This window comes from Giraffa tippelskirchi, chromosome X, assembly GCF_054371585.1.
Source record: "Giraffa tippelskirchi isolate mGirTip1 chromosome X, T2T-mGirTip1v1.2.pri, whole genome shotgun sequence".
In the NCBI taxonomy this organism is placed as follows: domain Eukaryota; kingdom Metazoa; phylum Chordata; class Mammalia; order Artiodactyla; family Giraffidae; genus Giraffa; species Giraffa tippelskirchi.
Window position 1 is genome coordinate 45,364,896 of NC_137289.1, and position 5,123 is coordinate 45,370,018.

Genomic DNA, 5,123 nt, shown 5'->3' on the forward strand with positions numbered 1-5,123 from the left:
TTCTAGAACAGTTTTAGATTAATAGAAAAAATTTTTAAATAATACTGATAATTTCTGTATAACCCACACCTAGTTTCTCTTATTATTAACATGTTATATTAGTATAGGATATTTGTTACAACTAATGAACCGATATTGACAAATCTTATTAACAAAATCCCATACTTTCTTCAGATTTCCTTACTTTTCATCCAACGTCCTTTTTATATTTCAGGATCCACTTTAAGTTAAGGCATTACACTTAGTCACCATATCTCCTTATGCTCCTCCTGGCTGGAACAGTTTCTTAGACTTTCCTTGTTTTAATGCCCTTGAAAGTTTTTAAGATTATCAGTCAGATATTTTGTAAGAGTGTTCTTTAATTATAGTATATCTAGTGATTTTCTGGTGGCTCAGATGGTAAAGAATCTGCCTGCAATGTGGGAGATCTGGATTTGATCCCTGGGTTGGAAAGATCCCCTGGAGGAGAGCATGAAAACCCACTCCAGTATTCTTGCCTGGAGAATCCCATGGACAGAGGAGCCCGGCAGGCTACAGTTCATGGGGTTGCAAAGAGTTGGACATGACTGAGCAACTAAGCACAGTGATTTTCTAATGACTAGTCTGTGATTATAAGAATCAGAAGAACAAACACAGAAGTAAAAGTGTAATTTTCCTTACATCATATCAAGGGTATATACTATCAACATGATTTACCAATTGATGTTGACCTTGATCACTTGGCTGAGGTAGTGTTTGTCAGATGTATCCACTGTAAAACTACTCTTACAGTAGAGAGTTTTGTATTCTCTCCATATTGTATTCTTTGGAAGGAAGTCAGTCACTATGTGCAGATCCCACTCAAGAAGTGGGGAGTCATGTTCCACTTCTTTCATGGAGTAATATCTACATAAAGTATTTGGAAATTTTCTGCATGGAAAATTTGTCTCTTCAGCATTTATTTATGGATATAGTAAATTCTATATATCAGTATGAACTCATGAATTTTTTTTACATTGAGTTATAATCCATTATGGTCATATTTATTTTGTTTCAAATTATTCCAGCTTTGGTCATTGGGAGCTCTTTCAGTTGGCTCCTGTGTCCTTCTGACATGCTGCCCATCACTGTGGGATTTGATTCATTTTGGGGGGAAGTTCTGTATTTTCTGGTACTATGAGATACTCTAGGCTCATCTTGTGTAGTTACTGCCCCAGTCTTGTATATTTGCCTGACTTTCTTAAAAACTTATGTCCACACAAAATCTGCAAGTAAAAATTTATAACAACAATATTCCTAACTGACAAAAATTGGAAATAGCCAAGATGCTTTTCAATAGGTGAATAGATACACAAACTGTGGTACATCCATATAACTGAATATCATTCAGCAATAATGAAATTAAATATTAAGTCATGAAATGCCATGGATCAACCTTAAATGAATATTGCTTAGTGAAAGGAGCCAGTCTAAAAAAGCTAAATACTTCGTTATCCCAATGATATGACATTCTGAAACAAGTAAAACTATGAAGAGTTGCCAGGGTTTCATGGGGAGAAGGTGAGTTTGGATTAGATGAAGCATAGGAAAAAAATTTTTTATACTAGTGAAACTCTTTTGTTTGAAAATGTAGTGGTAGATACATGACACTAAGCATTTGTCAAAACCCAAAGAACTTTACAGCACAAGGAGTAAAACTTATGTATGCTAATTTTAAAACATCGTCTAGGAGATCACAGGATTCCAGGATGGAATTCAGAATGTGACAAATCAATCTAACTGTATTACAAATGCATGAAATAATCTCCCTAAAGAAGGTTGGGGGAAAAGTTGTTAATCTAAGTAACTTTGAAAATGAGTGAAGAGGCTCTTTCCCGGCTGGAACCATGGAGGTTGCCGAAGAGAAGAAAAAGAAGGTTCCTGCTGTGCCAGAAACCCTTAAGAAAAAGCGAAAGAATTTCGCAGAGCTTAAGATCAAGCGCCTGAGAAAGAAGTTTGCCCAAAAGATGCTTCGAAAGGCAAGGAGGAAGCTTATCTATGAAAAAGCTAAGCATTACCACAAGGAATACAGACAGATGTACAGAACTGAAATTCGAATGGCTAGGATGGCACGAAAAGCCGGCAACTTCTATGTACCTGCGGAACCCAAATTGGCATTTGTCATCAGAATCAGAGGTATCAACGGTGTGAGCCCGAAGGTTCGAAAGGTGCTGCAGCTCCTTTGCCTCCGGCAGATCTTCAATGGCACCTTTGTGAAACTCAACAAGGCATCAATTAACATGCTGAGAATTGTGGAGCCGTACATTGCATGGGGGTACCCAAATCTGAAGTCTGTAAATGAATTGATCTATAAGCGTGGTTATGGCAAAATCAACAAGAAGCGAATTGCCCTGACAGACAACGCATTGATTGCTCGATCTCTTGGGAAATACGGAATCATCTGCATGGAGGATCTGATTCATGAGATCTATACCGTTGGAAAACGTTTCAAAGAAGCAAACAACTTCCTGTGGCCCTTTAAATTGTCTTCTCCACGAGGTGGAATGAAGAAAAAGACCACCCATTTTGTAGAAGGTGGAGATGCTGGCAACAGGGAAGACCAGATCAACAGGCTTATTAGAAGGATGAACTAAGGTGACAGCTACATCCAGAAAGAAGTTTACTTAATGCTAGAGTAAATTGATCTAAATGCTGATAAGGGTTTTGCTGAGTAGGCATTTGGTGGGGGAAAATCAACCATGTAATGTGATCACAGTTGATTTGGGTTTCCCTTTTGAGGACATTAATGGAGAGAAGAAAAGGCCTGTTTTTTTTCCTACTTAAAAGTGGAAAAGAAACAACTGGTATTGATAACTCCTGGTATATGTTAATTTTTAATTATTATGTTTAATGGGGTTTTTTTCCTTCCTTTCAGGTATCTATCAGGATTATTTTTGTAATCTGGTCAGTTAATAAACAATTGAAACAAAAAAAAAAAAAGAAAATGAGTGAAGAGTGTAAGACTACAGGCAAAAGAAACTTCATAAGAACTGAAATCTAGTTGATAAAGTTTTCTTTTTTTTCCTCCACTGAGGATGCTGCTGCTGCTGCTAAGTCGCTTCAGTCGTGTCCGACTCTGTGCGACCCCATAGACGGCAGCCCACCAGGCTCTGCCGTCCCTGGGATTCTCCAGGCAAGAACGCTGGAGTGGGTTGCCATTTCCTTCTCCATCCATTGAGGATACAGGTTAGCAAATCTGAAATTGTTATATACGTGTACTGGAATTGAAAAGTTAAATAAATAGATGGCAGTTGGAGCCACCTGCAAGCAATGACACTTCAGTAGTAATGAGTCAGCCACCTGAGATGGCCTACAGGCAATGACACTCCAGTAATAATGAGTACATCTATATCCCAATATTTATTTATAATACTATTCTCCAAATGAACCAGAACTTTCTGAAAAAATGGTTGATTTCAGGCATTTTCTTAACCTCAGATGCACAGAAGCAGATTAGTCATTATCCATGTTGTATGGTTAAAGACTTCTTGGTTTATTGGTGCATGGATGATTATTTTTTGTTTCTAATTTTGACTGTGCCCCATACTAGTTATGTGTTCTTAGGCAAGGCACAGCTTCTCCGAATTTCAGTTTTCTAATCAGTAAAATAGGAACACTGAAAACACTTAACTTACATAATTGTCATATAGATTAAATAGTATGATACATAGGCAATATTAAAAAAAAAGAACCTGGCATACAGTAAGCATTCAGTAATTATAAGCCTTTCTTAGTAAGACATAAAGGGAAATTTGGAGACATACAGAGAACTATGTAAAATAACCTGTTTTTCAGAGGGCAAACAATGTCAGTATCTGTGCTTATTCTGAAAACTATGACACCCACATTAGGCTGAAATAAAATATAGAGTTAGCAACAGAACTAGGCATTAAGTGGTTGTGGTGGTGGGGTAGGCAATAAATAGAGTGTTGGGAGGTCTGGCTAAATAGAATTTGATTCCACTACTTTTTTTTCCTTCTCTTAAGCTTATCTTTGGAAACACTGGAATAAGGGAGATATATGGAACGAGGAAGCATAGGGGAATTTTGTGTGGGAGTGGAATTTACATAATCATGAAAAGGACAAAGAGCTATGTGGAGAGAAAAATTCTAATGGTAATGGGAAGAAGAATGATATAAATATCAGAAAGGGAAAAGTCCAGTTACATGTTTCAATATAAAAAGTTATAGATAGGGGGCGGTCCTAAGATGGCAGAAGAATAAGACAGGGAGACCACTTTCTTCCCCACAAATTCATCACAAGAACATTTGAACGCTGAGAAAATTCCACAAAACAACTACTGAATGCTGGCAGAGGACATCAGGCACCCAGAAAGGCAGCCCATCCATTGTCTTTGAAAGGAGGTAGGAGAAAATATAAAAGATAAAAAGCTATGGCTTTTCCAGTAGTCATGTATGGATGTGAGAGCTGGACTATAAAGAAAGCTGAGTGCTGAAGAATTTACACTTTTGAAGTGTGGTGTTGGAGAAGACTCTTGAGAGTCCCTTGGACTGCAAGGAGATCCACCCAGTCCATCCTAAAGGAAATCAATCCTGAATATTCATTGGAAGGACTGATGCTGAAGCTGAAACTCCAATACTTTGGCCACCTGATGTGAAGAACTAACTCATTTGAAAAGACCCTGATGCTGGGAAAGATTGAAGACAGGAGGAGAAGGGGCTGCCAGAGGATGAGATGGTTGAATGGCATCACTGACTCAATGGACTTGAGTTTGACTAAACTCTGGGAGTTGGCTATGGACAGGGAGGCCTGGCATGCTGCAGTCCATGGGGTCGCCAATTCGGACACGACTGAGCGACTGAACTGAACTGAACTGAGTGTTGGAAAAAATAAAACCTTTCTGATACTCACGGTGCAAGAAAAAGAGAGAAAATAACACTGCTATCAATACTAGTGTTGCAAACCCTTAAGTAAAATTTGTTTTTTTCTTAAGAAAAAATCCATAAAGACATTATTTATCAATTAATTTTATGAGAAGTGCTTGGCTCTGTTGCTTCAGAATCCTTCTGAAATCCCATACTTAAGTGTTGCAATGTAATTGACTATGATAATCAAACCTCAGACCAATTTTCCAACATATGGGC

The 5,123-nt window shown here is 37.9% G+C and overlaps 1 pseudogene across 1 annotated transcript; it reads left to right on the top strand.

Annotated features, from left to right (window-relative positions):
• The first annotated feature begins 1,851 nt into the window (after positions 1–1,851).
• Positions 1,852–2,963, top strand: LOC145536165 (large ribosomal subunit protein uL30 pseudogene; annotated as a pseudogene). The gene has a single exon (XR_014075678.1). The product of XR_014075678.1 is annotated as a large ribosomal subunit protein uL30 pseudogene (transcript).
• Positions 2,964–5,123: the final 2,160 nt, after the last annotated feature.